The sequence below is a fragment of the Balaenoptera ricei genome, chromosome 11 (genome assembly GCF_028023285.1).
Source record: "Balaenoptera ricei isolate mBalRic1 chromosome 11, mBalRic1.hap2, whole genome shotgun sequence".
NCBI classification, from domain to species: Eukaryota; Metazoa; Chordata; class Mammalia; order Artiodactyla; family Balaenopteridae; genus Balaenoptera; species Balaenoptera ricei.
Window position 1 is genome coordinate 30,346,279 of NC_082649.1, and position 13,436 is coordinate 30,359,714.

The window sequence follows — 13,436 nt, forward strand, 5'->3', positions numbered from 1 at the left end:
GTACTCAGCACACGTGCTAAGGGTCAGTGACTGTTATTGCTATGACCAGAAAAATGTTCCTCAACGTGAACAATGGTCAGGGGAAAGCTGAGCTCTGGGGGAAATTACATGACATACAACTGAGTTAAATTTAAACGTCCTGGCATTTGGGGCATAAGATTATGCATGTCCTGTTTGTTCATTCACTGGGTGCATGACTGCATAAAGAGTAGACAGAAACTGGCTGCCGTATAGGTCAGGTGGTCATGGAGACAGCAGCTGGATGTGCATCAGGAGAGAAGGGCTCCCTTCATTCACTGTCCCTGCCCCTGCCCATGTGACTGGGTCAGATCAGGGAGTCCTATGCAGGCTGGTCTCCTCTGTAAGATAACGTGGTCAAGAGCAGAGAGACAGAATGATTCATAAGGATCTTTTTGTGCCAAGCATCTGTTATCCTACAAATATTTTCTGTGTCAACCACAAATGAAAACCTATTTCAGATGCTTAAATAATAAGGATATTTCTCATCTCACAAAACAGGAAGTCCAGAGGTAGGGCAGGCTTCAGAACTGGTTGAATTAGCAGCTCAACAATGTCACCATGTCCTGAGTTCTTTCTTTCTTTTTTTTTTTTTTTTTAACATCTTTATTGGAGTATAATTGCTTTACAATGGTGTGTTAGTTTCTGCTTTATAACAAAGTGAATCAGTTATACATATACAGTCCTGAGTTCTTTCTAACTCCTCACGGAGCTATTAACAGAATTGGCTTCTGGTTCCTCTAGTGGTAAAGGTAACAGTAGCAGCAGGGATCGTATGATTCATTTTTCACTTCCTCTGGGCGATGGACGTGACTTCTAGGTTTTTTTGTTTTTTGTGTTTGGCTCCAGCAACTATCTCCTTCAATCACTCTAGAATTGTGTCATATGCCCAAACCTAAGCCAGCATATGAAATTCAGCAGACCAATTCAGTCTGCACTTCGAGCTGAGTTCTCTTTCCCAAACTGCACTTCTTCTGTCAATGGAAGTCAGGTGTAATGGGTGCTGGGAAGGCCACCAGAGAGTCCACTATAGGGTCATTGGAGGCATTTAATGATAATAAAAGAAAACGTAACAGTAACAGATTCTCCATTTCCAATGTGATTTTTTTGATATATTGCTTTATATAGATAGACAAAATCATAACATTCATTTATAATTTTCTTTCAGCTCAGCTTTTGAAAAAGGAATTTCATATAAATCTTAGAAATAGGGATGAAATTTAAACCCATTTTTGTGTTGGAGATTGAAATGAACTAGGAGCTATAGTCTAAATCCATCATGTACAGATGAATGTGGTGCCCCCGAGAGAACCAACCTGGCTAAATTCACACAAACTAATTACAACTAGAGTCTTTGCCTCCATGGCCAATGTCAAGTTTGGAAGCAGCATGTTAGAGGGAGTATCTTTTTCCCCCCATTAAGTAGACTCAAGACTTAGCATTTATTCATTAGTGTAAAATATTTAAAATGTTTTATCCTGTTTTCAAAATCAACGACATAGCTCTTCATGCAGTTATTTTTCTTTTAAACTCCTAATTGTGATGCATCACTCATTGCTGGCAGGAATGGGTCAGAAGCTAGAAATTACAGGAAAAAAGTTTCACAAGAAAAGTCACACCCTGCCCCAAGAAAAACAATTCCTGTCCACTGCTCGGTCTGGTTTAACGACAAAACTGAAACTAGTGAATCAAATTTCAAGTCGCAAGGAATATATTTTAAGTTTCACTTTTTAATGTATATTAGATGTTAATGTAAAGAAAACATAATAGAGGTTTTCTCTTAAATATGATGGGGAAAGGACCTTAGGAATCATAGTACTTTAATAATTTTGAAAGTTTAACACAAACTCTGCACCCACCCCATTTTCAGCAAGATTGCATTTGAATAATCTCAATCAAATAAGACTGTAAACTATTTTAAATGCTCCTGTTAAAAGTGATCCTGTATTATCCATCATGAACTACTTAGTGTTAGACATTCTTCCCTCTACAGGAATTTTTTTTTTTAATTTATTTTTGTCTGTGTTGGGTCTTCGTTTCTGTGCGAGGGCTTTCTCTAGTTGCGGCGAACGGGGCCCACTCTTCATCGCGGTGCGCAGGCCTCTCACTATCGTGGCCTCTCCTATTGCGGATCACAGGCTCCAGACACGCAGGCTCAGTAGTTGTGGCTCACGAGCCCAGTTGCTCCGCGGCACGTGGGATCTTCCCAGACCAGGGCTCGAACCCGTGTTCCCTGCATTGGCAGGCAGATTCTCAACCACTGCGCCACCAGGGAAGCCCAGGAATTTTAAAAAGTATTTAATAAAGTTGTGCCAGAAATAGTAGAAATTCTTTTGAGGCCTTCCTATGTGGAAGGCAGTGTGCTAAATTTTAGGAAATATGCAAAAATAAGTAAGATTCAATCCCTGTCCTCAAGGTACCTCTAATCCAGAAAGGCACATGGAGAAGATATTACTTTGTTACTTGGCCTTCCCAGAATCCATTTCCCCTTCTGGGGGTTCCTCCAGAAAACCATCCCACCTTCACTCCTAGTCGCGAGAGTCTTATGGGGCTGACAACACTCCCCGCTTCTCCAACATGGACTTCTTTAGGGCACATTTTGACCTAAATTGAGGGGTTTCCTGGGGCATGGGACTTCTAGTACCGAAACCAGAAAAGTCCCAGGCAAATTGCGATGAGCTGGTCACACTTACTCTGACCCAAGCCTGGACTGTTAGAGCGAATTCTGCTTCCTTGACCACAGGAATTAGGTCCGTGATGGGTGGTGGGGACATGCCCCAGGCCAGACTAAAAAGATTCAATCCTGAAACGTTTGTTGAAACAATTGAGAGTCAGTCTTTCAGCAGGAGCAGCTAAATAAGTAGAATACAGGCATCCCTCGTTTTACTGCCCTTCACAGATATTGTGTGTTGTTTTTTTTTTTTTTTTAATATTTCAGCTTACTTTTTTTTTTTTTTTTAAACTTTGGGTTTATTTATTTAATTTATTTATTTATTAATGGCTGTGTTGGGTCTTCGTTTCTGTGCGAGGGCTTTTCTCTAGTTGTGGCAAGCGGGGGCCACTCTTCATCGCGGTGCGCGGGCCTCTCACTGTCGCGGACTCTCTTGTTGCGGAGCACAGGCTCCAGACGCGCAGGCTCAGCAATTGTGGTTCACGGGCCGAGCTGCTCCGCGGCATGTGGGATCTTCCCAGACCAGGGCTCGAACCCGTGTCCCCTGCATTGGCAGGCAGACTCCCAACCACTGCGCCACCAGGGAAGCCCGATATTGCGTTTTTTAACACATTGAAGGTTTGTGGCAACCCTGCGTTGAGCAACTCTATCAGCCCCATTTTCCCAACAGCATTTGCTCACTTCGTATCTCTGTGTCACATTTCGGTAATTCTTACAGTATTTCAAACTTTTAAATCATGATTATATTTGTTCTGGTGATCTGTGATCAGTGACCTTTGATGTTACTCTTGTAATTGTTTGGGGGCACCACAGACTGCTCCCATGTACGACAGCACATTCAATCAACAAAAGTTGTGTGTGTTCTGACTGCTCTACCGACCAGCTGTTCCCCCATCTCTCTTCCCCTCCTCACGCCTCCGTATTCCCTGAGACACAACAATATTGAAATTAGGCTAATTAATAACCCTACAGTGGCCTCTGAGTGTTCAAATGAAAGGAGGATTCCCACGTCCTTCACTTTAAATCAGAAGCTAGAAATGATTAAGTTCAGTGAGGAAGGCACGCTGAAAACCAAGGTAGGCTGAAAGGTAGGCCTCTTGTGCCAAACAGCCAAGGTGTGAAAGCAAAGGAAAAGTTCTTAAAGGAAATTAAAGGTGCTGCTCCAGTGAACACATGAATGATAAGAAAGTGAAATAGCCTTAACGGTGATACGGAAAAAGTGTTAGTGGTCTGGATAGAAGATTAAACCAGCCACAGCATCCCCTTAAACCAAAGCCTGATCCAGAGCAAGGCCCTAACTCTGTTCAATTCTGTGAAAGCTAAGAGAGATAAGGAAGCTGCAGAAGAAATGTTTGAAGCTAGCAGGCCTGGTTCATGAGGTTTAAGGAAAGAATCTTTTTCCATAACATAAAAGTGCAAGGTGAAGCAGCAAGTAGTGATGTAGAAGCTGCAGCAAGTTATCCAGAAGATCTAGCTAAGATAATTAACGAAGGTGGTTACACTAAACAACAGATGTTCCATGTAAATGCAACAGCCTTCTATTGAAAGAAGATGCCATCTAGGACTTTCATAGCTAGAAAGGAGAAGTCAATGCCTGACTTCAAAACTTCAAAGGACAGGCTGACTTTCTTGCTAGGGGCTAATGCCGCTGGTGTCTTTAAGTTGAAGCCAGAGCTCATTTACCATTCCAAAAATCCTAGGGCCCTTCAGAATTATGCAAAATCTACTCTGCCTGTGCTCTATAAATTGAACAGCAAAACCTGGATGATAGCACATCTGTTAAAAATATGGTTTACTGAATATCTTAAGCCTACTGTTGAGAGCAACTGCTCAGGAAAAAATATTTCTTTCAAAATATTCCTACTTATTGATAATGAAGTGAATGAAGGGAACCCTTCTCTCCTGATGCACATCCAGCTGCTGTCTCCATCACCACCTGACCTATACGGCAGCCAGTTCTGTCTCCTCTTTAAGCAGTCTTGCACCCAGTGAATGAACAAACAGGACATGCATAATCTTATGCCCCAAATGCCAGGACGTTTAAATTTAACTCAGTTGTATGTCATGTAATTTCCCCCAGAGCTCAGCTTTCCCCTGACCATTGTTCACGTTGAGGAACATTTTTCTGGTCATAGCAATAACAACCACTGACCCTTAGCACGTGTGCTGAGTACTTTACTCGTTTTATCTCATTTTTTGATAATAACCCGAAGAGGCTAGTACTGTAAGAGGGCCTGTGTTGCAGATGAGGACATGGAGGCTCAAACAGGTGGAGAGACTGGCCCAAGACGGCTCAGCTGCTGAGTGAGGATTCAAACTCAGGCCTGGCAGATCGTAGGGACTGGACAATGTGGCCTCTGCCACTCCTTCCAGCGCTGGCAGCCCACGGATCTAAGATGCCCCAATTCACCGGTGCACAGGCCAGCCTTGAGCTTTGAGACTGGAATTAACTTCTGAAGGTACAAACTAATAATCAACAGAAAATATCCAGCCCCAAATTGTCTCTGCAGCTGCTTCCAGACTCTAGGGTTTTGGTAATGGCTCTACACTAAAGCTCAGACTACTGGGGTCAGGGCCCAGCTCTCTTAAATGCTGAGGCACACACTCTAACAAAAATAATTCAGGTATATTACAGAGGAGGATGGAAAAAATAGCAAGACTCTTTATAATTATATCCAAGATTTCCAGATCATTTCATATTTGCTTTGAACTGCTTTGGATTGTTTCAGGCTAATTTTCATTTCTGAAGATACCTATCCTTTCTTCTTTGCCATGAGCAAAACTGGCTGTGCCCTTTCCTATTTCTGACCGGTCATGAATGTAATCTGCCTTACTTAACCTAAGGCATCTGGATCTGTTATGTAATTGGTTCCGTTAGGTGAATTATCTTTGTTCCAGGTACAGGAGCCCTGGATATTCTGATGCTTTCTGACACCCCTTAAAATAAAAGATGTACTTGTTCCGTTGGCACAGTTTGTCGGAAATAAACAGAAAGCTGCTTCTGTTTCCTAGAAGTCACTTTTCTAGAAGGAGTACAAAATTGGTTAGCAAAACTTAATTGGGTTATTGCTTCCTGAAAGTCAAATCATACCAACAAACAAAATGGAATCTTTTATGAAATGTCACTCTTTATACTAAAACTCGAAAGACCTTTATAAAATCATCGGGCTGGATGAGCGCACAGGGCAGCCCATCTGTGCTTGCCTCCCAGGCCCAGTCTGGGTCCGAACAGATTCTGCAGACACAGAAACAGGTGAGGGAGCAAGAAATGTGGTAAAGCTAAATAGCTGGGAAGAAGAGAAAGTCAGATCATGCACTCAGCTCCAACATACCGCCTCAGAGAAGAAGTAGGTGGATTTCTGGCCCCTTTTCCAGAAGCCAGTGGAGTCCTGACTCCTCACCGCTGCTGCTTTAGGTCCTAGTGGTACCGTTACTGACTCCCCGCAGGGCGTCCAGGCCCAGCTCCCCCCAGGACACCCAGCATCATGGTTTTCAGCTGCCCACACAAGCTTCTCAACCACAGGCCCCGATGTCCTCAAGGATCGCCTGCTGTGGTCCAGCCTCTAGGGATTCAGTGGCGTCACCGTGCTGCTCACCGAAATCCCGTATCTTCCCATTTTCCCCTCCGTGTAACGCACCTGCAACACTCAGATACTGTTGGTGCCAGTGAGCTGGTTTGCTCTCATCTTGGATGTTTGCCAGGCCACCCACCGATTGGCCGAATCCCCCCTGTAGCGCATGCACTTCAGATGACCCCTCCACGTCTTTCCGTGATCAGCAGCCTCTCTCAGCTACCTGGATGTGGGACTCAGACCATGCAGGGCCTCCCAGGGATTCAGGGAAGTTATCCGCCTGTATTAGTTTTCTGGGGCTGCCATTACAAAGTACCACAGGCTGGGTGGCTTAAACAACAGAAGTTAATTTTCTCGTGATTCTAAGTTCCGTGAGAAACTTCGAGTTAAGTCGAAGCTTCTTGGACTTCTAGCCTTCAGAAGGTGTCAGCAGGGTCGGTTTCTTCTGAGGGCCTCTCTCTTTGACTCGTAGGTGACCATCTTCTCTCTCTTTGTCTTCCCATGGTCTTCCCCTGTGCGTGTCTGCGTCCTCATCTCCTCTTCTTGTAAGGACACCAGTCATATTTGGATTTGGCTCCCCCTTAGGACCTCATTTGACCTTAATCACCTCTTTAAAGGCCCTGTCTGAAGTGCTGGGGGTCAGGACTTCAACCTCTGAGTTTGCAAGGGACACAATTCATAACCTACTCAAAGAGGTGGCTGGTCCACCTGCCAGAGTAATTTACCTGATTGCAGGTGTGCCCCACCTGCTGGTCAGTGTCCCATACTTGCTGGCCAGGGTCATGTGGCTGCTTGCTAACTTCACCCACCTGCCTGTGACAGAACCCGCCCCCGTGCCGGGGTGACCAACCTTTGCCCTGAAGAAACCCCCGGCTTCCTGACACCACAGCCTGACCCCTGACCTCACCTACTTGCAAGGATCCCCCCAGTTTGCTTCTTACCTCCTCCTGCGGTACCTCAGCCACCTTCTCTCCTTCCCTGGACTCTGCTACGCCCCCTCCTGGGCAGCTTGCTTCCCTTCCTGCCCCTTGCTGTCTAGTCCTCACTCAGCAGCCAGCTGGAGCTTTGGTTAGAAAATCACTTCCTATGACTCAGAGCCCACCAGTGGGCTCTCATCACATCCAGAACTCATCCAGGCTTCTTGGACCTCAGTTCCCTCCAACTCACTGCCTCACGCACATCATTCCTGACACACGGGCCTCTCTTCTTCCCAAAGGCACAAATCTCATTCCCACCCTGAAACTTTTGCCCCATTCCCACTGCCCGTATCACCCTCCACATGAGCTTTACACGCCTCCCTCCCCATACTCATGAAATCTCTGCTTATATAGAAATTCACTTGGTTAATAGAGCTTATACAGTTGTTCATAATTTCAGATGTTTTGAAGACTGCAGTGTTGTAAAAACTTAAAATTACAGGGATAAAATTTATACTAATTAGTGGTCTTTTCAAGAAGAAGGACATTTAAGCCGCCCTAGGTAGATGGTTATTTATCTCCTTTCTCAAAGTCCTACACAAAGGGAGATTGTATACAATTTTTCAGGAGCCCATTCTTTTCTTTAATGATCCCAATTATGTGTTCCACCAAAACTAGTTATGTGACTACAGGCAAATTAGTTAATCTCTCCAAGTCCTTTGTAAATGGAAGCATTTCTGTTTGCCATCCTTAAGAAGCTGTGTGATACACACATGGGGCAAGCTCAAATGAGAGAATACTTTGAGTGGGTATTGAGCAAGTTAAAGAAGAGATAAAAATTTTAACTCATCTGGATATTTCATGCTATATTTGAATGTGTGCCCATCCATAAGGGAGAGATGGAGACTATTATCACTGACCCTTCGTATGGCATTCTCTGTTGGAGTTTGTCCCAACCTTGTTTTTCTTTTCTCTGATTTTTACTTTTAGTTTATATTATGCCACCTTAAGTCCTTTCTGGAATAAGTTGAAGTTACATATAAATACACTGTTAAAACAGCACTCATCCTTTGTATACTGGAATCACGCTTTTAAAAAATTAATTTAAAAATTCAACTACACTTTGAGCTCTGTGACATATTAGCCCTTTCTTTTCAACCTATAATTTGAAGATGGCTGGAGTCATTTTGCAAATAAGGAAGCAGAAAACATTAAAATAACCTAGGATGTGAGTTTATCCTTTTGTTATCTCATTCTTCACCCCCACTCACACACATTTTGTTTTTCTTTTTGATTTCTCAATGTATCTAGAACGCACCTGGAATGAACCTAAAAATATTTCTTACCTGAGCATGGTATGCAATGTATGAATTGATTATTTCCAAGGTGTTTAAGTTTATGAATGACTACAGAAAGTTAAAGCCAAAAAGGACCTCAGAGATTATTGAATTCAAGCCTGCATTTTACATGTAAGAAGCTTTAATTACCTACTTAGTTCTGAATAGCAAATTTGAAACACTCATGTCTTCCCTCAGGGCATTATAAAGCTGTCAGATTATATCATACTCCTTTGAACAGCCTTCTGAGGCATGTTTGTACCTGCTTCTTGGGTACTTTAGGAACTTCCTAAGCACTGAAGCAGTCTTGTAACCCGACTGTCTTCCATCTGGGCAGATTCGTGTGTCTGGATCTGTTCACTGAACAGATTGGCATGGGGTGCACATCGACCCCGGGTCAGCTTTTTGAGCACAGAGAATTTTCTCCTCTACAAGATGCATTTCAAGCCCCCAAAGCCTCCACGGGACATTCTTTGTTTTATGGTGGATTAGGTGAGAAGGGTAGGATGTCTCAATCCAACTCTTTTCATTCAATGCATTATTGAGGGCCTACTGTGTGCATAATTCTGTGTTAACCCAGGTAAGAATAGTCAAGAGTTTGCTTCTTCCAGGACCTTGTAGTCTAGTTACCCATCAATCCAGCTAGGAGACTGTCACCAAGCAAATGCCTGGGTGGTGGTCAGGTGCACCATCTTGGTTTTAAACATGACAATAAGCCATTTTCTGGTCTTAATAATGTGGCGCAGTGGCTTGGGTGAGAAAGAAACTTAAGTGGCTTCTCCTGTTTCAGTAATGGAGGCAAACATAGACTCATCAAATGTGAAAGTTGGAAAGGACCTTAGAAGGTATGTGAGTCCATCCTATTTGCTATCCAGGTAGGGAGGCTGAGGCCCAGGGGGGCAGGTTCGAGATCACAGCCCATTACTGTCAGACCCGGAACCTCCAGCTGGGTTCCCACTGCAAGTCCTGAGCCCTCTCGTCCTCTCTCCATGTCCTCAGGACTAACTGTGCCTTTAAGCAATAGCTCAGTGCCCTGGGGCAATTGTATTGACGCAGCTAATGTTGAGGTCCAGAGGGCAGAGATGTAGGGGATTCTCACCAACGTTCAGGCATCCTGAGAAAGCATATGGCAGATCTCCTTGTTTGATTCACGATCTAGGTTGTATTCTTCATCTTAAAAGGTAGAGTTTAGGATGGAAGCACTCTGAAGTTGCTCCCGAGCTGATAGCGCACACCGGTCTTAGCACACCACGCCCTGCTTGTCCCACAGTGCTGTGCATGGACCACAGGATTCAGGTGGACAGAGAAGAAAAATACCACCAGCGACATCAGTGGTCAACTGGCCGCACCTCTGTGCTGGTGTCAACGGCTGCAGGGTGTGTGCGCAGAAATAGCTGAGAGTGGCCAGTGACCTAAGCTCCATCCTCAGCTTTAGAACAAGTGTTCTGGACAGGTCTTCCCTGCCACCCCTGCCTGTGATGTCAATTGATGTAGCCAAGGTACCTGGAAGCATGTATCTTTGCTACCCGTCATTTTCCTGCTTTTGTGACCTGCCATATCTTAGGATATACCTCATTAACTGGACCCATTCACGATGGGGGTGGGGGGTTGCTAAAGAGATGAGCCAGGTTGTGGATGCCAGGAGGAAGTTCACTCTGGCACACAGAGCCCTGTGTTGGGGCCACCGCAGGCTCTCAGGCTCTGCTCTTGGGCTGGGATTCGAGGGCGGGGGACATTTGAGGGCAAGGACAGCCCACCAAATTAAGAGGATCTGGCTTGCTGAGCATGTTACCAGTACAGCGATGTATCATGGACCCACCGATCAGGTCTAGGGTACACCATCAGGGCTGGGCCCTGGTTAGACCCAGACCAAAAGCAGAGTTGATGCTGAGGTTTAGAGGGCTGGGAGAGAGCTCACTAAAAACCTTCTTAAGCCAGCTTTGGTTCTAGAGAATGAGAAAGGAGGTGTTCCAGGGCTGGTCTGTGGTAAAAGAAGAGACGAGAGGAAGGAGATGAGGCAGGCCACGAGGTGATCCCAGACATACGGCGCCAGAATAAACTCTGTTCACACCTGTGCCCTCTGCGCTGTTTCCACGGCCGCCGCTCTTGCTCAGACCTGCATTGCTACTCCCCTACCTTGACTTGTCCTCCTTGAGAGCTATCCCAGCCCAGGCCTCATGCTTCGGGAACATGAAACTGGAAAGAACTAGAACAGGAGGCATATAGCGATCACCATGGCAAGCGTTTTGACAGTTGTTTTGCTGGACAGTGTGCACCAGTGACCTTGTGGTCGCCTCCGGAGACAGAGTGAGTCTTCGAGTATGTCTCTTGAGGTAGGAGGTAGATGAACACAGGGAGATGATTAAGAAGGCTTTTCACTTTTTATTTTATATTCTTTGATAGCCTTTGAATTTCTTACATTGTGCCTGCTTTCATGTATTTCTTATATAATTTAAAATTAAAAATATATAAAATGACTTGTAAAAATTAGAATAAGATGGAGTTCATGAACAGCACCAGTCTGCTTGGGCCCTGATAAATCACTGCCACTGTGGTCTTAACGGCGTGGAACTGGCACACGAGGAGGGGCAGGGCAGGGCAGAGGGTGGGTATAAATTTGCAGCCGGTGCCAAGGCAGGCGGCATCACGGGCCAGCCTCTGACACCACCATGGGACAGGCAGCACAAGAGCAGAGTTGGGGAGCTCTTAACTCAGGGCAACCCCCAGAACCTTTCCATGCCTCAGTTTCCTCATCTTTAAAATGGGAGTAGGGGCAATGACATTAGTCCCAGCCAACTCACAGGATTTGGGTTTTGTTTTTTTCTTTGGTTTTGTTCTTTCCTGGTGACTTAATATTCCCATGCATTGTGGGTGTGATGTAGTGACTGGATATTGAAACAAGGTGAAGGGTCAAAGGCAGACAAAATGACTGGAGCCAAGGTGGGACGAGTTAACGACCTGATACATGTTGTAATGACCTACTTCTGCCTGGCATCTCCGGAGAGCTAAAAACAGGACCTAAGCACCATCGTTTCCAAGAAAAGAAAGCTAGTGGCATTTTGTCAGAGTGGCAGAAGAGAGGGCTCAGCCCTGTTTTTGATGGTCTTATGAATTTTAAATGACCACAGGAAAGCAGTGGAGACTTTTCTTGAGATATAAATCTCTCTGTCCGAAAGCTCCATAAACAAAATACTGTCAAAATGACCACTATTTTGCCAGTCATGCTAATGAGGAAATGTACACTTAAAAATTTTTCCCTTCCCTCTCCTCATGAGGGAAGCCTAGAGAATGCCAGCTCAAAGACCAAATTATCCATACATGCATCCATAATTAAATGCATGGGCAAAAGCATACATCTGCAATTTTTTAATTGAAATATATAGTTGATTTACAGGGTTGTGTTAGTTCCAGGTGTACAGCATGTGATTTATATATATATTTTTTCTCAGATTCTTTTTCCTTATAGGTTATTACAAGATATTGAATATAGTTCCCTGTGCTATACAGTAGGTCCTTGTTGTTTATCTATTTTATATATAGGAGTGTGTATCTGTTAATCCCCAGCTCCTAATTTGTCCCTCCCCTCCCCTCCCCTTTCCCCTTTGGTAACCTTAAGTTAGTTTTCTACGTCTGTGAATCTGTTTCTGTTTTGTAAATAAGTTCATGTGTATCAATTTTTTAGATTGCACATATAAGTGATATCATATAATTGTCTTTGTCTGACTTACTTCACTTAGTATGATAATCTCTAGGTCCATCCATGTTGCTGCAGATGACATTATTTCATTCTTTTTCTGGCTGAGTAATATTCCATTGTGTATATATTCCACATCTTTTTTATCCATTCACCTGTTGACAGACACTTAAGTTGCTTCCGGGTCTTGGCTGCTGTAAATATATCTACAATTTTTAAACTGATTTTACTATAGAACTAATTTCATGGTTTTCCTGAGTTTTAGATGTTCACGGTCTTTGTATAAATAAATAAATACACACACACATATGTACACACATAAAGTAAGGTGTTCTAGAAATGTAGAAAAAAAGAGTACAATTCTTCCACAGTCCCACTGCCCAAAGATAACTGCTCGTGACAGTTTTGTGTGTGTGTGTTTTTGAAAAGTATGTTTTCTTTTGCATACATTTCAATTTTTTTCCTGCATTGATACATCAGAAAGACCAATAGCAAGATGATAGCTGTACAGTTTTTACCCTTTCAATGCATAGTGATAATGGAGCAAAGCCTCTGTTCTGCTTTCCAGAAAGTCCTGCTTCTGAGGGAGGTTGCCTCATTTACTCTCTCTCTTTTTTTTTTTTTTTTTTTTGGCCACGCGGCATGTGGCATCTTAGTTCCCTGACCAGGGATCGAACCCGCATCCCCTGCGTTGGAAGCACGGAGTCTTAACCACTGGACCACCAGGGAAGTCCTATTCACTCTCTCTTATTCACAACGGGGGGCTGCCCTGCAGTTGAAGGGGATTATTCCACGTTGTCTGGGAGGGAGAACTTGGAGAACTAGGTCTGGTCGTTTTTCTGGCCCTCCTACTTGCTACAGGTCAGACATCCTGAAGGCCAAGAAGAGTTTTGACATTTGGACAAAACCCTAACTCTGGAGGAGTGTCTGCACATTTAGTCCAGTGGAGTTTAGTGCATTCTTTCTGGAGTTTAGTGTTACGATTTGATTGTTACTGGCCTGACTTTTTAGCCATTTTCTGTCCCTTTCTGTAATAAGAGAAACTCTGAAAGCTGTAAATTCCGTGAAGTTTCTAACCGTCTGTGGAACACCTGCTGTGTGCCCTCCCCACCCCTACCCCCAGGCAGCCAGCGCTAGTTCCCCACACCTGATCCCCAGGCTCTGGAAGCTTCTCAGGGCCAGCTCTGCACTGGCTCCAGGCCCTGCTCAGCAAACAAAGGACAATTA

General features: G+C 44.2%; 1 protein-coding gene across 3 annotated transcripts in view; it reads left to right on the top strand.

The window, feature by feature from the left end:
* LOC132374642 (chloride intracellular channel protein 5-like) overlaps window positions 1-13,436 on the top strand; it is a 45,402-nt gene that overhangs the window by 1,165 nt on the left and 30,801 nt on the right. The gene's annotated exons all lie outside the window — the stretch shown is intronic.